Source organism: Pelobates fuscus, chromosome 10, assembly GCF_036172605.1.
Source record: "Pelobates fuscus isolate aPelFus1 chromosome 10, aPelFus1.pri, whole genome shotgun sequence".
Classification (NCBI taxonomy): domain Eukaryota; kingdom Metazoa; phylum Chordata; class Amphibia; order Anura; family Pelobatidae; genus Pelobates; species Pelobates fuscus.
This window is the reverse complement of record NC_086326.1, coordinates 46706571-46730301: the sequence shown is the minus strand read 5'-3', so window position 1 is coordinate 46730301 and position 23731 is coordinate 46706571. Positions and strand designations below refer to the sequence as shown.

At 38.6% G+C, this 23731-nt stretch overlaps 1 protein-coding gene and 1 non-coding gene across 2 annotated transcripts in view; one reads left to right on the top strand and one right to left on the bottom strand.

The window, feature by feature from the left end:
• Positions 1–23731, top strand: part of JAKMIP3 (Janus kinase and microtubule interacting protein 3) — a 126818-nt gene that overhangs the window by 71386 nt on the left and 31701 nt on the right. The window lies entirely within an intron of this gene.
• TRNAC-GCA (transfer RNA cysteine (anticodon GCA)) lies at positions 13997–14068 on the bottom strand. The gene has a single exon. It is a non-coding gene; the product is annotated as a tRNA-Cys (tRNA).

Sequence of the window (23731 nt, the reverse complement as noted above, 5' to 3'; positions counted from 1 at the left end):
GTTTAAACATTGGATGACTCTATAATGTTTTGAATCTTGTAAACCAATTCTTAAAAGTGTATACTAAAAATGTGAAGCTTTTTAATAAAATTTGCAACATTTTTGCTGTTTTGTATAATTCATTTGCAATTTGTTAAGAAGCTAAATAAATCATAGCTCAAAGCAATACATGTTTTTACTTTCCATATTAAATGAATTATATATATATATATATATATATATATATATATATATATATATAGTAAGCCATATGTCCACTGGATATATTAAAGGACCACTCTAGGCACCCAGACCACTTCAGCTTAATGAAGTGGTCTGGGTGCCAGGTCCAGCTAGGGTTAACTAATTGTTTTATAAACATAGCAGTTTCAGAGAAACTGCTATGTTTATCAATTAGTTAGTTAAGCCTTCCCCTTTTTCCTCTAGTGGCTGTCTCACAGTGAGAGCACGCAAGCGTCCATAGGAAAGCATTATGAATGCTTTCCTATGTGACCGGCTGAATGCGCGCGCAGCTCTTGCCGCGCGTGCGCATTCAGCCGACGGGGAGGAGAAGAGGCGGATCGGAGGAGGAGAGTTCTCCGCCCAGCGCTGGAAAAAGGTAAGATTTAACCCCTTTCCCCTTTCCAGATCCGGGCGGGAGGGGGTCCCTGAGGGTGGGGGCACCCTCAGGGCACTCTAGTGCCAGGAAAACGAGTGTGCTTTCCTGGCACTAGAGTGGTCCTTTAACATACACCCATGTGTTATGTGATTCATATGGAACATTCTATTGTACACTATTATTCTGCAAGTGTGTGATCTCCATTACAGTCAGGAGATTAAAAATGCATTAAAACAGTATATTATAGGTGTTCAGGATCCATTAGGGCAGATGAGAATGCATTACATCATTATATTTCAACGCGTGCTTTATGTTATAACAGCCAGAGTTATTTTAGGGAATTTCCGGTGTGTTAGCAACATTAACACTGACCATAATAGAAGAATAAATGTCGTCGTAAACTCTGTCTTGAAAGTATAGATAAAATATTGTGGCGAAGCCATCTCGTTTTCTCTGTTAACTTTGTAACCATTTTCAGCTGTGTATAAAATATTACTCACTGACTGTCATCAACAAGAAAATGCAAAAAAAATTACTACCACTCTTACTTTTAATGAATGATATCTCAGACTCTTAAAAGAACACTCCAAGCTCCCTAACCACAGGGCCAGATTAAGAGCCCAGTGGGCCTGGTGCTGACAATTATGAGGGGCCTAATTACAGAATCGTATCGACCAAAAACACTAAAACAGTCATACCTCTCAAGTGTTATGTATCTGGTGGAGATGGTGCCAGAGAGAAACTCATAGGATGCAGCTATAAGAAAACACAGATTCTGCTAATCTCTCTCTAATTAATGCTTTCATCTTTCAAGTAAATCCATTCCCCCTAACAGTAGTGTCCAGTGAAGCAGGAAGTAAATGGGCAGTGTAAAAAGGTGGGCCACTGACATGAATCACGTGACCAGAACTGCCAAATGGAGCGAAAATGCCGCAAAAGGGGGCATGTCTGCCCAAAGAATTGGAAGGCCGGCCTGGCATCAGTGTCCCTATGTATCACAGTGTCAGTGTCCCCATGTCACCCAGTCCACTAGTCTCCCAGTGTCTGTGTCCTCATTGCTCCCAGTGTCCCCATGTCTGTGTGTCCTGTGTCACTAGGATACTAGGGGACACTGTGTGGGGATATTTATGGGATAATAATAGTAAACAGTTGAGAATTGCCCACTATTTCAATTCTCAGATCCCAAAGATCGTTATCGTGTAAGTGAAATGTATTCCATATAAATAAAATTACAATTTGTTATAAAAATAGATACAATTTATTGTGACAATTTAAATAATATGTAACATGCGTGACAATAATCAATGAATATTCAGTATAACATGAGTATGCAATACAATATGGTAATGTAGAAACTTCTTCCAATGGCTAAGAGCCTTAATTGTCAAGACAAGATTTATGACTGTCTTTCACAGAGACAAAGAAAAAGTTTCACACAGCTTGCAGCGTAAAGCCATAAAACTAGCTAACAGTTAGAATAACCCTTTCAATGCTGGCTAGACCTCCTAGGTAATTAAGACCTATTCTCATGTGATTTTTAAATAAAATAACATTAATACCAGCTCATTAGTCAATTCCTGAAACCATCCAATAAGAGTAATCTACCATGTTCTATAAGCAGAATTTTAACTTGCCTAAACAGATATTTTATCTTATTTTAGAGCAAATCAATACACCTGGATAAATATCACGATATGCTAACATGTGATATGTCACATTAAATACATAATTAATATTTTCCCATCTGCAGATTGGGATGTCATAATCATATATTCTTTAGTAACTAAGATTTCTAAATACCGAAATCTAATCGTGATTTATTCAGTCATATATCATGCTATTAGAAAATGTTAATTAATTTAGATTATTCAAATGAAACCAGTATATTTACCAGTTGAGTAGATATTTTCATCAGATTAGTAGGTAGTCTTAGGAACTTGTTTGAATTTCTTGCTCTGACTCTGCTTTTCTTTCTTAACCTGCGATCCTGACTGCCTCCTTTGCATACCCTTTGCTTTCTCCGCATCCCTTCTCTGCATACCTCTCTCTTCCCTTTGTCTTAACTTTTTAAAGGAAAAATGCACTAGGTGATAGACCAATAGAAACACTGGGGGTGTGGTTACCTTCCAGATAACAATTTAAGTATTTGGTCTATAGAGGGCAGTCTCGTCCCACTAAACATACCTATCCAGGAAAGAGTTAACTTTTCCTGGTGGCTATTTTGACGTCATTTAGCTTATCTTTATGATTATTCATAATTTAAGTTTTCTGTCAGTTCAAAAGAGTTTTTTGGGGCTTTGTTCAGACTGTGTGTCTCCAATTCCTGCTGTAATTTCTAATATGACAGTTTGTAAACTAAGTTTCACCTTTCTCTAACAATGGGACGTTATACAATTAAGAAAGTAAAATTCATTACTAAGTCTTATCAGGTCACTGGTGTCTGGCTTTCTTGTGTGAAGCTAACATTAAGAAGAGTATTCCATCCCCCTTCTCTGTTAGACTCATTGTATCACTGGGTTTGTTTATGTAATACATTCCTTAGCTTCTGGCAAAGTGGTTAGTTTTACAGAAAGGATAGAAATTTCGTGTCTCTTTGTTAACTTGAAAATAACAAAATGGAGTCTGGTCTGTTCAGAATAATTCTGACGATATACATTTTAAGTTCTATCATAGCACAAAAATGTCTGCCGATATAAATACCCTGACAACTGAGAGACATGGGGACACAGTGAGAGCGGAGACACTTGGGGACACAGGGAGACATGGAGGCAGGCACTAGGGACACAGAGACATGGGGACACAGGCATTTGGGGACACTAAGACACTAGGGACACTGAGAAACATGGGAACACAGACACTGGGAGACTAGAGGACACTGGGAGACATGGGGACACTGAAACATTTGGGGACACTGAGAGACATGGGGACACTGAATCACTAGGGACACTGGCTGGGAGACATGTGGACATTGGGAGACATGGGGACACTGAGAGACATGGGGACACAGACACTGGGAGACTAGAGGACACAGACACTGGCTGGGAGACATGGGGACACTGGAAGACATGGAGACACTGTGTCATTAGTGTCTCTGTGTCCCAATATGTCTCTCAATGTCCCTATGTCTCACAGCGTCCCCTAGTGTCTCAGCGTCCCCTAGTGTCTCAGTGTCCCCATGTTTCCCAGTGTCTACAAGTGTCTGTGTCTCCAAGTCTCCCAGTCTCCAAGTCTCCCAGTGTCCCAATGTCTCCCTGCAGCCTTTCCCCCCCATCCCTCACTTCCCTGAGCTGTAGTCTGTCTCTGCAGGCTGGGCGCTGCTGTCTGAACTCTCTGTGCTGTGTAGCTGCTCCCCCGCGGATCAGTGAGTAGAGAGAGGCAGGGAGATGCTGTAACTTCCTATCCCTGCCTCTCTCCACACACACACAGTGACCACTACTGGACGGTGCTGGTATTGCAGAGTAATCTCCATTTATACTGAGAAAAATATCTGCATTTGTATTGCCGGTATTACTGCAATACCGGCATGGCCAGGCAGCCTCAAATACCATCTGTGCCAGTAAAATACCAGTCAAGAGGAAAACCTAAGGGGCCTATTCCATGGGCCTGGGCCTGGAGCTGCTATTCAAAGAAGTAATTGAGAGCACATCCGGAACATGCATTTCTCAGAAATGTTGCTGCCACCGAGACCAAAATGTATACAAAATACATATTAAGGAATAGCGCACACACAACTACAGTTTTAAAATGTAACTTTTCTTAATTTACCTAATTCTACTTAAAATAACCTATCTTGGCAAACAAACACATTTTGGGTTTCAGTTCCATCATACGGCCATATTGTGTTAAGCTCATCACTATGCCACAGTCCCCCAAATATCGGTGGGTCCTACACTAATTTTAACATCAGAGACATTAAATAACGCTAGTGCTAAATTAACTAAAGTGTATTTAACCCCTTAAGGACTGAGCCAAATGTAAACGTTTTGATCAAAATAAAACATCAATAAAATTTGGAATTTGTTCAACCATTAATTCACCTCTTTCATATTAAGTGCATCCACAATTATTATATATAATTGTATTCAGGAGAAATAAACAACAAATATTTAGCTATGAAACATATAATTTAATATGAATAAAATATATAAGAAAAATGTTTAATAGTTCTGCATCACATTTTAATTGTGATGTCATAATACTGTTTGCTTTTACTGCAATACAATACATATATTTGTATTCAGCGATGTCTCACTTGTAAAACAGTACCCCCTATATAAAGGCTCTTTGGTGGTTTAGGAAATTACAGGGTTAGATTTTTATTTATATATAGGTGTGTGTGTGTGTGTATCTATGTATGTATATATATATAATTTTGTTCTAAGTGTATTTTGATGTCAATATTTATATATTAATATAAAAATACAATTAGAACGAAATTACACATATATTAATTATTTTACATTTTTTACGTATTTACATATTTTTTTATTCTAGATTTTATATATATATATATATATATATTATCATTCTACGTGTATTTTGATATTAATATTTATATATTATTAAAATACACTTAGTGTATGTGTGTATATATATTCTTGGGAAAAAATGAAGATACAATGCACTCCCTGTCTACTAAACAGCCACTCTGGTGCTTATTTTATAAGTTTTATGAAAAACACCTAATCTAGGCAAAAAATAATGAAAATGTAGTTACATTATATGATCATACATTGCATAAGCCTGCCACAACGTCAATGTACCCAATCTTTGGCAGGTTCTACTCTAACTGCCAACTGTCTGGTAATTGAGCTACTCACTTGCGGAAATCATTTGATCTCGAAATTACACACACACATATATATATATATATATATATATATATATATATTTTAATTATTTTTTATTTTTAACGTATTTACATATTTTTTTATTTTAGATTATAATATATATATATTTAATATCATTCTACATGTATTTTGATATGTATGTATTATTAAAATACACTTAGTGTGTGTGTGTGTGTGTGTGTGTATATATATATATATATATATATACTTAGATCATATATATAATAAATATGATCCAAGTATATATTTTATTTTACACTGTTTTAAAACTTTATTTAACTTTCATTACAGCCAGCAGGGGGACTGTAATTCCAGGCACTCCTCCTGCTGGCACTGCTATGGACGGCCGTTCCGTCTATGTGATCGTGAGGTCCTTGCTTTTACTGCAATAAAATACATATATTTGTGAAACGGTTTATATAAATGATTGTGCGCACCACCTAAATGTGATTCGTAAGTGTGACAGAGCAGACGATTAATCTCGTTTTATGGCATCTCATAGAAATTCTTCGATTGGCTCTCTTGTCACCACCATATGTTTTATGCCTAATCTCCAGGCTTCCAGGTTCTCTGGTGACCTATTAAGACATCAAGGCCCTTTATAGGTTTCATTTCTTGGCAGCTGAGACAGCTTCCTAAGGCAGCTGATTAAATGGACACTACACAACCAGGTCCCCGCAATGAATCAATGCTGTTGATCCACCAGCAGTGAGGGGAAGCTTTTGAAAATCTATATTTTAGCTCATTAGCCTCTTTGAAGTTGTTTAGATTTATAACCTGGCCATGATACTTTATCTTAACGTATCATAAAATCATTTTATCATTTTCTGTTGACTAGCATAATTATTGATGTCCAATTTTTTGTTGTTAATAAAAAGACAACTTTGCCTTATTTCATATAAAATTTAGCTGCTGCACACTATTGCGTATCACCCAACCAGAAAATTAACAAAACCAAACAAGTGGTACATGCCCAGTAGATAAAATTCTGTGTGCAAAGTGGAGCACTTTTTGTGAAGAGTAATAGACAATGATATTTTTATACCCTCCGTAGAGGTGTATATTTCTTTAAAATTCTCTCCGAAAAAAGATGATATAATAAGGGAATACTGTATTATCGCAGGTAAAAATCAGTTCCATATATGTGAGTAGGAACATTCTTAGAATATCAATACAATGTTCTTACTCACAGATATAGGTGCTTATAAAGAAAATCCTCCAAACCATCTAGAGCAGGGGTGCCCAAAAGGTAGCTGAACTACAATTCCCATAGGTGAACTACAACTCCCATGATGCTTTGCGTGCCTTTAGAATGTTTTTAGAATGACAAAGCATCATGAAAGTTGTAGTTTTCAAACATCTGGGGGATCTACCTTTTGGGTACCCCTGATCTAGAGAGTGGCAGCTGTTTCTTTAAACCAAATCAACCTTCCAACTTGCATTTCCTTGTTACATCCTATTATTATGATTATTTTATTTTTACATGTGCATGTTTAGTGAATTTTAAAGAAATTTACACCGCTATTGATGTCATAAAATCATCATAGTCTATTACGCTTTACAAAAAATAACTCTACTTTGCTCACCCAATGTTTTATTATATTGGCTATCTCTGCTTTCTCAGTGACCGACAATATGTAACTATTGTAGAGCAAAGTATAAATTTATAGAGGCAACAAACTGCCTAATAAAAATTAATGAATAAAATATATAAAATGGATCTAACTCGTTTTGTCTAATGCAGTGGACTTCATCAGAGTTAAAATAACATAAACTGAACAGCAATAAAAAGACTGCACAGCAATACACAAAAAAAAAACCATACCTGATCCCACCCCCCAACACCCTTTAAATACAACCATTAAACAATCTTAATTACAATGCCATCCAGATGGGATCCAAGCTCCTGAGAGGTTTTATTGGTCGGTAGAGAGGTGAAGGATTCCCATAGGTCTTCAGTATACCTTCCATCAGCTGTTTCCACTTGCCACTATCAAATTTTCGCGGTCGAAATCAATACTTCCAGTTTGCGTTCCACTGGCTTGTGTATGCGGAACGCTGGCTTGTGTATGGAACACGCGTACTTCCGCTTCCGATTTGATCGTCCGAACGCTAAATGCGTTCCACCATAAACTGAGATGCGTTCCACAGTGGAAACTATGATTGTAATGGCAGCAACTTCATAAGACAATCTTATAATAAAGGAAAATCTAAAGTTAAACGTAACTATTTGTACATACAATATGTACAAATAGTTACTCCCTCAATATGTCAAAAGAAGGGGGGGGGGGGGGGATTTCATCTCTCACCATACTGTTGCAAAGGATAAAATTACCCTAAACAAAAAAAACATATGAGATAAAAACCAATATAGTCGACCCTCATTTCAGGATAACATGTCTCCTGCTAAGAATAGGCATTTTTTAGACAGAGGCCAGACTCACAAAGAGCCCAGGATAACCAATTATTTTTTTACCCAGGAGAACCAACCAGGAATTTTCCAATTGTTTCTCCCAGCTAGCGACCAATTCTCCCCTAAAAAGATCCAGAACAGAGGAGGAGGAGATCAGTCTCCGCAGGGGGGAAAAGACCTTTCCACTAGATGAATGTGTTAGGGGTATTTTCAATTTAACTCATACACCTTTAACCCAAATGGAGATTCAGATATTAGAAAGGGGATTGAAATTTGCCCTGGCACAAAGAGCAGATGATTTTACCCTCTTTATTGACCTAAAAAAATTTGTGAGATCACGAACGGTCCAAATATATTTTTTTAAATATTCTATTGTCCAAAAAGCCATTCCCTTCCCTGAAGACCAGGGGGGTGAATCAATTTAATCAATTAACAAATTTGAATCATTTAAACCCAAATCAAAGTTTTACCCAGTACAAAGTAGGGGACCATATCTAGAGACATTTGAGAAAATGGTTAAAGAGGAGTTTAAAAAGATCAATAAGAGACCATTCCAACAACATAATTTAACGAAGGAGGAAGCCCTCTGTCTAAAAAAAATGTAAGTAGGAGAGATGACATCGTAATAAAAGAGGCAGATAAGGGAGGGGGAATTGTCATCATGACCTCTGAATATTATCATCAAGAATAACTAAACATTTTGGGAAAGTCAGATACTTATATCACTCTGTCACAAGACCCTACGAGATCATTCAACTTAGAATTAAGAGATGTATTGTTGAAAGCATTGGAGGAGAAAATCATTACTGAAAAAAAACTTTAGGTTTTTATTTAATATCCACCCGATTGTACCCATTTTGTATTTTTTGCCGAAACTTCATAAAAATGTATATTCCCCACCCGGACGCCCGATAATTAGTGCCATTAATTCTGTAACAGCCAATTTATCAGCCTTTATAGATTATAACCTACAGAAGTATGCCCAAAATGCACCCTCTTACGTTAGAGACACTAAGGCTATGCTGCAGGAATTAGACAATATTGAGTGGAGAAATGATTTTAGTTGGGCAACTTTGGATGTCACATCTTTATATATGGTGATCCATCACCATTTAGGCATAAAAGCAGTGGAGTTCTTTACTGACCAGGACCCAGAAGTTTATCCATCTCTTAAGAATTTTATTTTAGTTGCCATAAAATTCATTTTGGAACATAACTATTTTTCTATGAGGGGCAATTTTACCTCCAAGTAACAGGTACCCCCATGGGAACCAGGTTTGCCCCCAGTTATTCCAACATATACATGAGGAGGTGGGAAGAACTCTTTGTGTGGTGTGGGTATGACTTTGGGGAGAGCCTGGTCCTATGGCGGAGATATATTGATAACGTGATCATCATCTGGAAGGGTTCTCATGAGTCTTTTAATTATTTTGTGGGATATCATAATTTAAATGCATTTAATCTTAAGTTCAAGCCGGAGTTGAATAAACACAAAATTAATTTTCTAGATCTTCTCTTGTTTCATGAGGGTGACAAAGTGAAATCCAAATGCTTTTTTAAAAAAACTGCCAGAAATAGTTATGTACATAACAAAAGCTGTCACCATAAACCATGGCTTAAAGGTATTGGAAGAAGCCAATTTACAAGAGTGAGACGTAATTGCGCTAATGTACAGGATTTTAAAACACAAGCAGGACATATAGGTAAAAAATTAATAAAAAAAAAGTGTATGATAAAAACACAATTGAAAGAGAAATCAGAGTCATGGAACAAAAGGATAGAAATGATTTATTAGTGGACCATCCAAAAGTATCACATGGCGAAGGGTTCAAATATTCATTCATTACAAGGTATAACACAGACCATTGGAGAATCAAGAAATGCTTAAACAAATTCTGGCCGATATTGTTACAAGACCCTGTTATGGGTAGTGTTTTACCAAGTCGACCACCTATCATTAATAGGATGTCAGAATTTAAAAAGCCTTGTAGCACCTAGTTATCCTAAGAAGGACACTAGAAAACAAGATGTTTCACAGACTGATAAGGGGTTTAAAGGGTGCTCCATGTGTAAAGCATGTTCTAGGATGAATTTAGGAAGAACTTCCAACTTTGAGTCATGTTAGTCAAGCGAGCTTCGCTATTAAATCCACTATTGCCAGTCACACGGACTATGTTGTATATCTCTTACAATGTCCGTGTGGCAAACAATACGTGGGGAAAACCAAAAGATCACTCAAGGTCCGTCTAATGGAACATATTAACAACATTAGAAAGGGTATGACAACCCATTCTGTCCCAGTCCATTGTAATCCGTGTCCCTTGTTCAATTGGAGTAATTTTAGAGGAATGGGAATCAAACAAGTATCCATACAGTGGAGGGGAGGAGACAGAGATTTTAAATTATCCCAAAGGGAAACCTATTGGATACATATACTAGACTCCCTAGAACCCAAAGGGTTGAATGTGGATATTGATTTAGCTTGTTTCATGATTTAATATAACTCACATTCCCAGTTCTTGCTTATTTTTGTATCTCTACTTGTATATCCTGGATTGTATGCCTATGATTAGGGACCCACTATACAATAATTATTTTGATATATACACCTTTTCTTCTGATATGTATATACATTTATAAAGGGGATTTGCATCTCTCACCATTAGAGATCATTATTCATTTTTTAGAATTTATTATTTTTTTGAATTTGTCTTTTTTCCATTTGGATATGTACTGAGTAAATTCATTTATTTGAGAACCAAGAGTGCTCATAAAGATCTCAATAACTCATCATTGGTCATTTTTTATCTCATTTTTTGTATTACTTTTGTTTTTATTATTATATTTTATTATTATATTTTACCTTATACCAAGATTCCACTGCCATCATATTGGATGAATTGGCATCCTTTATTAGCCATATTAAGTGTTTTTTCCCCGACATATATGTGGCACTACCCTATTTTCCATTTTTCTTTTTTCTTTATTATTTTTTGAATTTATATTTATTTTTATTTATATTTTTTATTTTTATTTCTTTATTTATTATTTTTTATTTACTTTATTTTATTTTTCTTTGCAGTCCTTTAGTGGGACCAGCAGCTTTGGTCCTTACTACATATCTTTAATATTGTTTTTTTCTCATGTTTTTTTTGTTTAGGGTACTTAGAAACATAGAATGTGACGGCAGATAAGAACCATTCGGCCCATCTAGTCTGCCCAGTTTTCTAAATACTTTCATTAGTCCCTGGCCTTATCTTATAGTTAGGATAGCCTTATGCCTATCCCACGCATGCTTAAACTCCTTTACTGTGTTAACCTCTACCACTTCAGCTGGAAGGCTATTCCATGCATCCACTACCCTCTCAGTAAAGTAATACTTCCTGATATTATTTTTAAACCTTTGTCCCTCTAATTTAAGACTATGTCCTCTTGTTGTGGTAGTTTTTCTTCTTTTAAATATAGTCTCCTCCTTTACTGTGTTGATTCCCTTTATGTATTTAAATGTTTCTATCATATCCCCCCTGTCTCGTCTTTCCTCCAAGCTATACATGTTAAGATCCTTTAACCTTTCCTGGTAAGTTTTATCCTGCAATCCATGAACCAGTTTAGTAGCCCTTCTTTGAACTCTCTCTAAGGTATCAATATCCTTCTGAAGATAGGGTCTCCAGTACTGTGTACAGTACTCCAAGTGAGGTCTCACCAGTGTTCTGTACAATGGCATGAGCACTTCCCTCTTTCTACTGCTAATACCTCTCCCTATACAACCAAGCATTCTGCTAGCATTTCCTGCTGCTCTATTACATTGTCTGCCTACCTTTAAGTCATCAGAAATAATCACCCCTAAATCCCTTTCCTCAGATGTTGAGGTTAGGACTCTATCAAATATTTTGTACTCTACCCTTGGGTTTTTACGTCCAAGATGCATTATCTTGCACTTATCCACATTAAATGTCAGTTGCCACAACTCTGACCATTTTTCTAGTTTACCTAAATCATTTTCCATTTGGCTTATCCCTCCTGGAACATCAACCCTGTTACATATCTTAGTATCATCCGCAAAAAGACACACCTTACCATCAAGACCTTCTGCAATATCACTAATAAAAATATTAAAGAGAATGGGTCCAAGTACAGATCCCCGAGGTACCCCACTGGTGACAAGCCCAAGCTTCGAATATACTCCATTGACTACAACCCTCTGTTGCCTGTCACTCAGCCACTGCCTTACCCATTCAACAATATTCGAATCCAAACTCAAAGATTGTAGTTTATTGATAAGCCTTCTATGTGCAACAGTGTCAAAAGCCTTACTGAAATCTAGGTAAGCAATGTCTACTGCACCACCCTGATCTATAATTTTAGTTACCCAATCAAAAAAATCAATAAGATTAGTTTGGCATGATCTCCCTGAAGTAAACCCATGTTGTCTCTGGTCTTGAAATCCATGTGTTTTTAGATGTTCAACAATCCTATTCTTTAACATGGTTTCCATCACTTTCCCCACTACTGAAGTAAGGCTTACTGGCCTATAGTTGCCCGACTCCTCCCTATTACCTTTCTTGTGAATGGGCACAACATTCGCTAACTTCCAATCTTCTGGGACTACTCCTGTTATCAATGATTGGTTAAATAAATCTGTTAATGGTTTTGCTAGTACACCACTAAGCTCTTTTAATAGCTTTGGGTGTATTCCATCAGGTCCCATTGACTTATTTGTCTTTACTTTTGACAGTTGAAATAGAACCTCTTCCTCTGTAAACTCACGTGTAATAAATGACTCATTTATCCTTTTTCTTAACTGAGGTCCCTTTCCTTCATTTTCATCTGTAAATACCGAACAAAAATATTCATTGAGGCAGTCAGCTAGACCTTTATCCTCATCTACATACCTTCCTTCTTTTGTTTTTAATCTAACTAATCCTTGTTTTACTTTTCTTTTCTCATTTATGTATCTAAAAAAAGTTTTGTCCCCCTTTTTTACTGACTGTGCTATTTTCTCTTCTGTGTGGGATTTGGAAGCTCTTATAACTTGCTTAGCCTCTTTCTGCCTAATCTTATAGGTCATTCTGTCTTCCTCACTCTGGGTTTTTTTATAATTACTAAATGCTAACTTTTTGTTTTTTACTATTTTGGCCACATCTGCGGAGTACCACAGTGGTTTCTTGAATTTTTGGCTTTTACTGACAAGCCTAATGCAATTTTCTGTTGCCTTCAGTAGTGCAACTTTTAAATAATCCCATTTCTTTTGGACTCCATATAAATTGCTCCAGTCTGATAATGACTCCTTTACACATATTCTAATTTTAGAAAAGTCTGTTTTTCTAAAGTCTAAAACTTTTGTTTTTGTGTGGTGTGACTCAGTCACTGTTCTTATATTAAACCACACTGACTGATGATCACTGGATCCTAAACTTTCACCTACAGTAATATCTGATACCAAATCTCCATTTGTTAACACTAAATCTAGTATGGCCTCTTTACGAGTTGGCTCCTCAACGACTTGTTTTAGAGACAATCCCAGTAGGGAGTTTAGAATATGTGTGCTCCTGGCACAAGTAGCTATTTTTGTTTTCCAATTCACATCAGGAAGATTAAAGTCACCCATGATGATAACTTCCCCCTTCATTGTCATTTTAGCTATTTCTTCAACTAGTAGATTATCTAACTCTTCAATTTGTCCTGGGGGCCTATAAATCACACCTACACGAGTTACTGTGTGATTACCAAATTCTAACGTAACCCAAACGGACTCTATGTTCGCCTCACTAACCTTTATTAGGCTAGATTTTATGCTATCCTTTACATACAGGGGCCACCCCTCCCCCTTTCTTGCCTTCCCTGTCTTTTCTATATAAAGAGTACCCTGGTATTGCTATGTCCCAGTCATTTTTCTCATTATAGCATGTCTCGGTAACAGCGACTAAATCTACACTATCAGTTGCCATTATTGCCACAAGTTCATGGATCTTATTCCCTAAACTGCGAGCATTTGTAGACATGACTCTAAGCTTATCATTTTTTAACACACTTGCTAATGAAAATTTATTTTTTTTTTCTTAAAATACAATATTCAAATTGAGGACATGATGTTAGTCATGATTCTGAAAATATATCGCCATTCAAGATTTTTAAAGGGGGCACCAGGATTTGAACCTGAGACCTCTTGATCTGCAGTCAAATGCTCTACCACTGAGCTATACCCCCAATTTGGCATGTTTCGATTACTTTTATCCTTTTGCAACAGTATGGTGAGAGATGAAATCCCCCCCCCCTTCTTTTGACATATTGAGGGAGTAACTAGTTGTACATATTGTATAAACGTTTAACTTTAGATTTTCCTTTATTATAAGATTGTCTTATGACGTTGCTGCCATTACAATTGTAGATTATGCTAGCTTTAGTGTACCTATAATCTTAATTTTATTAATGACAGGAGGCGAGTATTTGCTTAAGTCTCTCTTTACTAGACCTCCACAGCAGCACAGAAAACAACCAATCAGAAAAAAAGTTAAGTACTATAAAACTCCCCTCCCCATGCATCATTTCCTCTTTCAAGCTGCGACAAAAACAGAATAAAAGGCAGAAAACATAATGGGGAAGAAACAAAGTCCTAGATACAATGAAGACCATCATTCAATGTCCACCATCCGAGAAGAACTGCCAAATCAGATAACGTTGATGGACTGTAAACTGAAACGAGAGAAAAACAGAATCGAACAGGTTGATTATCCAATGAAATGTACTCTGAATAAACATGTAGGTACCCAATGTAGTAACCAATATTACCTTAATATGTAGATATCCCAACCTTACTTATGAAAACAGACATAAGAAACAAGTGACAGGTAGCAGGGACAACAAGCAGAGTTGCATACGTACCTGATTAATCCAAACTATTAAAATTAACAAGGGAGGGATAAGAATGGGTGGGAAATACTCATAATAAAATTAAGATTATAGGTACACTAAAGCTAGCATAATCTACAATTTTATAACATGACAGGAGGCTTCGTATTTGCTGTTTTAACACTCAGTCAACAAATCCAACGCTGTTTGTTTCAATGGTACCTATTCCGGGAGCTATCCGAGCAATCCTAAACGGACTTTCCAATTACGATAAATGACAATAGACCGATCGATGAAGATGCTAGTTAAAGAAGTATCCCAAATACGGAAAAAACACCATCCGCTGATAGATCCATTGTACGTGGGGTTGCGACCTGTTTCCTACCATCCGGTCCATGAGCTGCCAAGCTGACCTTTTAGCCATTTCCCTGCAGTCATAAAATGTTGAAGGTAATTTGCGGACTTAGGGCCGCGATAAGACACTGCCACCATGTCTCAACTCCTGATGTGCAAGGTTGCTCCACCGATCGAGCCAGGGTCACCCGGCGATGTGGCCCTGCAGGCAGATCTTCAATCTCAAGGAATGCGTCTAAGTCCACCACCAATTCCTTAATAGAACCGAGTAGGATCTTCGTTCCCTGATGGCCTACCCGGTGAGATGTCTCATCTGAGAATACATTTATTATGCAGGCAAGAGTGTGGCAAACTAGCCCTATCCCAAATGATTCCAATATTCCAACTTGACTGTGTAATCCTCGGCTGCGGTAGAGAAAGGACTCCAAAAGGATGTCCAATCAGGGTCCCAAACTGAACTTGTGTGGTGTAACGGTGGTTGACTATTCTGGAAATAGTGGGTCCCGGAATTTTTTAAACGGATGGGAAACGTAAACCGGAATTGAGATTCCCATCCAGATGTCATCGTCAAAGAGTGATAAGATGTACGGATCCAATGGTGATTGGGACCTGTATAACAACGAAGAGTCCTCACGTGCTGTAGTGAGAGAGTGAAATAGTCTGACTACCCATCGTACAATCCTGTTCCATGCCCGACCTGTCCAAATTCGTGTAGGGGTTCTTGGTATACACGCCATCTACAAGATAGGGTATAATATAGTGAGACCCTAAGGTCCCTGTACCCCTGACTGTCTAGGCACGTATCTCCCAGAGTAGGCCCTAGGTCAAGGGAACCAGGAATGTGAGTTTGATAACTGAAGTCAAAGTCTCCCTATAGAGGGATACCTACCTTCTTAGTTTGGAGTCCCGCGAACACATAGCGTACTCCAATATGCAGGCATGGCGTAAAGTCCCTTCGCTCATGACAGGTGACTCCAGAGAGCAGATGCAGCGAAAAAAAAAGGGTCTAGCTTCAGCCGCCCGAAACCTGTGTTGTCCCGTTTGAGAATGTCAGTAGCCCTATCGGAGTCTGCTACACATCCTGAGCCATACTCCAGCGGTATGTTGTGACCCGACTTTGACATCTGTGTAGAAGTCGGGGCACACCAGGTTCCTCCATAGAGTCTCATAGGTCTCCTTGATGGTAGTTGAAAAGTGGGTTAGCACGAATCCTCCCGTGAGGGATATATAGAGTATAGGCGGAGGGCCCTCCATCTCCGAACCATGGTCTCCAGGTATGTGCTCAGAGGGGATGGGGCAGTCCTGCCATCTTATCCCAAGATTGTAATGACCGGGGAACTCAAGACAACCGGGGTTTCCGGTCTCACCATGCGATCCATGCGTACGGTGTACCTTCAGACCAGGTAGTAGGCCTTCCCTAGTCTTGTTACCCGAGCAAGGCAGTGTCCGTTTGCTCCATGAAGGTCTCCGTATCTCATGTCATCCTGATATGGAAAAAACTGTCTGTGTAGTTTGTTCGCAATGGTCCGGATATCCAAAACAGAATGCAATTCTCTGTTATATATAGTGCAGAAATACCAAAACCTGCACTCTTGCAATACCAGAGCCTCATCCATTAGCCGTACCATCTCCATGAGCGTGAGTAAATAAGTGGGAGTCTCCCCCCGTTATACCTCTGTGAGTATTTCTCGCGTGAGGTCAGGATCCAGTAAATCCATTACAGGAGATAAATAGAGGGATCCAGTCTAAATATGTATATCCTGCATGATCAGGCATCCCTCTACAATGAAATCAGTAGCACAGTCGTTAGATCTAATTGAATGCAGGAGGGACGCCCCTTTATGCAGTCATCGATGTCTTGCACCGGTACAAGCCTGTGTGAAGAACAAATGGACGGCACTGTAGAGCGCTGAGTGTATGGGAGAGCCGCGCTCTTTAATAATGTGACCGAATTCCGCATCAGCATCCGGCTGATAGCCTGAGCGAGCCGCACCCGTTAATAACCAAACAGTAGAGTCTACATCCGTGACCTGTTCTCTCTATGAGAATATGTCACTCCAAACATGTCCTCTGTATCCAGCTCAGTATCGGGCTGAGGTTGAGGGAGGGCCGCGCCCTCTAATAACAAATCAGTGTCCGGTTCCGTATATGAGAGGGATTTGCTCTCTGTTCCCGAAAATAAAATATCATTCTCGGATCGAGGTGATGGAGGGCCGAACCCTCTTGTGCGCAAAACTAGAGTCCCTTAGAAACTCAGGGTGACCAACTGCAGGGGTACACCAATTACTAATATCAGCATAAGACTGAGGACCTTAGGTGGCTCTCTCCCCGACCACGAGACCTCTCTCTGAATCGCTCCCCTGAGAAGGAATCAACTGGTAATAAACCAGACCGATGGCAGATGGGATAGTATACAACCTCGGGCTGTGTCCATCCTCAATAACAGAAATCGATGGTGCGAAAATGCAACCTTCGGAAACAATGATGGAAACTACCAACTGACCGCCCAGATCCCGTGCGCGCGCGCAGGGTCCAGGATGACCGTCGGTAGCCTGAGGAAAGCTGGAGACGTTCTCCGCAATCCACGAGCGCCCGGGAGGTCGGAGGAGGTCAAGTCAGGCCTCTCGACGACCCGAGCGATAGGAAAAAGAAGGCACGAAAACAAAAAACAAAAATAAATGTAGATAAGGGTAAATACGTAGCAGGCCAATACTGGGTTGCTTCTAAATGAGTAATAAGGGACCCCTGCGTTTGGCAGAGTCCCCTAATCTTTGTCAATCTTCCGGGTACCTTGACGTAGGATCCCTCGGCGCCAACCCTATTAGGCAGCGTAATATTGTGTTACTAACATATAGCTGGGACTAGTAGTCCCTAAAAGCCAAGCAGGCAAATAGTGGTATTTCAGTTGTAATGGATATAGGCTGAAAATGTTCCAGTGATATAGTGCCCATTAAACAATGATGTACTGAGTGAGTCATTTTAACCGTGATTAGGTTAAGCACATGAACATGCAGATTTGTTTGAGATTCCTTCATCAAAATAATGCATCAACAGCATGCCACTTGAAGGTTATTATAGCCATGTTATATTCAGGAGTCAGGGCAAACAATTGTCAACTCAATGCACCCTCTTATTGAGCTTGGAAGGGACCACCTTCCAATTTTACAAGTCACAGACTCTGATGGGATTGAATCAGTGTCAGCATAGACTGGTCTCCCATACCAGAGCAAGGTCTGCTTAGCTTTTTATATATGCCATGGACAGAGAATATCATCCTAAAGCAGTCTCATCTCTGACTCTAGAGAAGGGTCAGGAACATATATACTGATGCACCATGATATGCACCTAAGAACATATGAGTAAATGTGCAAAATAAATGTTATCCCACACTTGGATTATTACAAGTCCAGGTGACCCCTGATCCCACTGTCAAACTGGTTCTGTATGAGCCATGTAATAGTCAAAATTGAATAATTCTACAGGATATGGAGAAAAATAAAATGTATATAGAAAATGTACAATAAACCCCAGAAGCAGGATACTGCTATTGTATAAGCTAATCCTGCATAGCCAGAAAGACAGCGTGGGAAGACAAACTGCGGTCCGATCACTGTGTCTGGAGGAGGGGCCGCGAGCCAGTGCACCCTCCTCTAGCCGGTCGGACGCACGTGGCTCTCTGAAGAAGCCGGCCGCGGCGAGGCGGCCACGTGGGTGAGCGGGTCTGGCCGCTGGTACCGCGTCCGACCGCAAGAAAATCCTGGGGCTGGCAGGCTCACACTACAGCTCGTGGAGACAGAGGAGGCAGCCCGACGGCTAGTCTCCTGACTCCCTGAGCGCAGCGGGGGGGGGGGGGGGGGAAGGGGTGCTAATAGAAAGGGGATAAGGGTGGGATAAGGGAACCCCCCCTAAAACAACCACATGGAAGGAAACCACATGGAAGGAAAAAACATCCCCAGCACAGGGGAAGCAAGTATAAATACAGAACGAAGACCAAAATGTAACATAAATAATACACATATAATTTGATACGAAAAAATTTAAGATATAATTCAAATCCATAAATGTAAAACAATTATAACAAATATTATATGATATCAAAATAAATAAAGATATGACTAAATACAAAATATATTTAAATAATAAATATATAACAAGATAGCTAAATATAATAAATGCAATAAATACAATATATAAATAATAAATCTATACCATAATAAATATATATATTAAGTATAAATCCTAAATAAGTCATACAAAATCCCAAAGCCACCCACTAGAAGCAGGAGGCAGTGGTACTCTGACCTGAACTGTCTGCGGAGCAGCAAATAGGAAAGAGGAAATGATGCATGGGGAGGGGAGTTTTATAGTAGCTAACTTTTTTTCTGATTGGTTGTTTTCTTTGCTGCTGTGGAGTTCTAGTAAAGAGAGACTTAAGCAAATACGAAGCCTCCTGTCATGTTATAAAATCATAGTTTCCAATGTGTTTCCACAATCCAGTTTATGGTGGAAAGCATTTAGCGTTCGGACGATCAAACCGGAAGCGGAAGTACGCGTGGAACGCATACACAAGCCGGTGGAACGCAAACTGGAAGTATTGATTTAGACCGAGAAAATTTGATAGTGGCAAGTGGAAACAGCTGATGGAGGGTATACTGAAGACCTATGGGGATCCTTCACCTCTCCACCGACCAATAGAACCTCTCAGGAGCTTGGATCACATCTGGATTGCATTCTAATTAAGATTGTTTAATGGTTGTATTTAAAGGGTGTTGGGGGGTGGGATCAGGTCTGGTTTTTATTTGTGTATTGCTGTTCAGTCTTTTTATTGCTGTTCAGTTTATTTTATCTCTGATGAAGTACACTGCGTTGGACGACATGCGTTAGATCCATTTGATATATTTCATTCATTAATTTTTATTAGACAGTTTATTGCCTCAATAAATTTATACTTTGCTCTACAAGCGGAATTTTTTTATTTGCATCCTGATTCTGCTACCGGATATTCCTGGACCTGCTGTATTACCCTGAATGGTGGAAGGCAGACCAGTAAAATTCATTTATGGATTTCAAGGCATCCATTTTATTTCAACTCTGTGAGTGCTACTTATGATCCTGCGTGTCAGCGTTGTGTGCTGTTTTTTCTTATTTTATAGCATCTAGCTGTATTTTTTTACCCTTTAGGTTTGTCTGATTCGCTTCCTGAATTAATTTTTTGTTACTGAATTTCAACTGAGCCAGACTGACCTATGGCCGCCCTGAAAAATGTCTTAGTCTTTGGCTTGTCTGACTATGCTGTGGTCTTATAAAAAAATGTTGCTGCTCTTATATGCTTGGCCTTAACTGTTCAACTGTGGGTCATACACTGTATAGATGCCAACAAATATGTCGCTGTAACTGAACACACATTTCTGTATGACCTGCATGCTGAGGTTACACATTTAAAAAAAAAACTGAAAATCATAAAAAACATGAAATTTTAAGAACTCTCCTAGTACTGTTATACTTTGTTTTTAGTTTGTGGTAGCAATGCTAAGTTGTTCATTTGGGGTAAGTCCACTAATCGCTAAGATTACTTGTTTTATGATTTTCAAGTTTTAAAACTTTGTGGATTTTTAAAAAACTTTTTTATGTACAGCGGCTTATAAATTGATAAAATATTGATATACGTGATTGCTAAACACGTTCCTTATTCTACTGTTTTGACAATAATTTACAATATAGTGTTATATATTTATTTAGTATCTGCCCACTGGGCCGGTGCCTCTGGGTATTTGATTATTTGTGCTCATACTATTTTATATTATTTAGAACCCCAATGTTTATGAAGAACGATATCATGCTGTGTAAATGTATAATGTTTACTGCGCCTTGCAAATAAACTTATGCATCCATATACATAGGAATTAAGTGATATTTGAATTCTTAACAAAAAAGTCATATTGTCATTTTTACATTACATTGACATTTTTCACCTACCTTTTGCTGTTCTGTGCTGCCAGAAAGAAGTTTGTAACTATTGCAGAGCAGAGCACCCCACCAATCCATCTCTATGGGCTAGAAAACCTTCAAGATATTATGTTTATTAATGTTCTTCCAGGTTTCTTTGGTCTTTAATTGCAGCACGATAACTGTGAAGCCATTCTCCACGACAAAAAGAAGAAGTCAATCCACAATGGTTTTAGAATACCCTGCCATTGGACATTGGAACTACTGAGGACCTTCCCGTATTCTGGAAGGAAGTGAATATTTGACTCTACCTCAGAGCTTTCTCTCAACTGTGCTGAATTCAATAACTCCTAATTATCCCACACAGACAGGATCTCTGTTATGGATTACACAGAGCTGTAATACAGATATACACAGTACATGCCTCTGTATGATGCTCCTGCTATCTCTCTGTATGTATCTTCCTAGCTCTCACTTACATGATCTCATATTCGGTAGTGCTCCTGATATAACTTTAACTTTCTATTAAATATTGCTGCTGTTATGAAATATGTCAGCTACTCCATTAGCTCTTAGCACACAGTGTGCACATGGTTAAAGCATCAAGACACTGATAGACTCCAGCCATGTCAGCTACTCCTGACTCATATTAGCCCTCTGCATATAGTGCACACAGGGTTAAAGTAGCAGGATACTGATTGACTCATTATTACCTTCGCAACTGGCAATATAATTAATCTACAGTGATAGCATGGAGCCAAGAAGTAGCTGGCATGTTTAACAGAAGCAACAATCATCACAGATTAAAACAGACTGAAATCAGAAACCGGATCAGTCCTCAGAGTCACAGCCCCAGTCGTGCAGTTTGAAGCTGCACAACTTTTCAATTAGCCACATCATGAGTGCATACCTTCCAACTCTGGCGCCCTGCAAATCAGGAGGCTGGTAGAAGGGAGGTGAAGGGTTAGGGCCAGTGACACAATTGCATTGCTAGCTCCACTCTTAAATGGGAGTTAATGGCACATCAGCCATTTGTGAATGTTCACCAGGCTGCCTGTCCATCATGCAGGACTGCCCCTATGGGCGTGCTTCCACTGATTGACATTAATCCATGCATAGACTGGTTATATGATAAATGTAAATTCATGCATTTTGGAATACAGAACCCACTAGCCATATATACATTAAATGGGGTTGGAAGAAAGCTGTTTTTGCTTACAGTATAGGAAAGGGTTCTTTACACAATAGACAATAAAGATGTGGAATGCTCTGCCAAAAGAGGTTGTCTTATCAGATTCTATAGATAATTAAAAAAAAAAGGTTTTGGATGTTTTTTCGCGTAAAAAGGATATTCAAAGATATAACTGATAAGTATGTAAACAGATTGTTGATCCAAAGATAAATCTGATTGCCATTATGGAGTCAAGAAGGTGGGTTTTTTGTTTTTGTTTTTTGTGTGGCATAATTGGAAATGACTACAATTGTTCCCCCCCCCCCTTCTTTTGGATCAACAGCGTAAAAGGAATGAGCTTCAGGTTTGAGCGTAATGTACTTTAGTCTTTTTTCAACCTAAGCAATTATGTAATGTCTATATCACAATATTCTAACTAGGTATATTGTATGGTGTCAATGCACTGTTCATTTGCCTAACTTGATGTCTGGTCTAGCCATAACTATTGGCTTCTAGTTCTCAAATAACTCAACGGTTCTCCAATGACATTTGGTACTTATATAGTTGAAAACAATCTACTGACATATTTGCTTTATTGACCTTCACAATTGATCATGTTTTTATTCTATCCCACTGATTGTTGTAACACAGTTTGTATTGGTGCCCCATTACTGCTCTATACAGTACTTCCAATGAAGTGCAACTGTTTTTAACAAACTTTGTCATGAATTACTTTTAATTATGATTTTATACCTCTGTTAGTATACTATTATTGTGTGTATTGGAGGCTACTTTATTCAATAAAAAAATATTTGAAGAATTGAATTTAAGTCTCATTCCTACTCACTGCACATGCATAGCTGCCTCTTGGTTTGTAATGGATAATAAACAAAGGGGAAAACATTGACCAAGTGTTCTACTCAAAGGTGAAGTTATGCATTAATCGTGGTATAGTACCAGTTAACTTGTTCCTGATGGGTGTAGACAAAGAACTGCCACTACAGGAGGAAATCAGAAAAAAGGAGGGCAGCACTAACCCAACAGACTGGAGTAGAATTATAAATGTGCTTTTTTTTTTCCTGCATACAACGTACACAATTATTAACTATGGAAGAGACATATTTATGCAGGTTAAGCCAGAACCCTCTCACACTTCCTGGCTGTTATTAAATGTATTAAAGAGACCTAATTACCTGTCTTGTGTTATGGTGCTCACTTTACTTTCTATAGAACATCTGATCTTATCTTATAGGCAGTGCTTTATAGGCATGTGTAGCAAGGTAATTAAAGGACCACTCTAGGCACCCAGACCACTTCAGCTTAATGAAGTGGTCTGGGTGCCAGGTCCAGCTAGGGTTAACCCATTTTTTTTTATAAACATAGCAGTTTCAGACAAACTTCTATGTTTATTAATGGGTTAAGCCTTCCCCCAAAGCCTCTAGCGGCTGTCTCATTGACAGCCGCTAGAGGCGCTTGCGTGATTCTCACTGTGAAAATTACAGTGAGAGCACGCAAGCGTCCATAGGAAAGCATCGATAATGCTTTCCTAT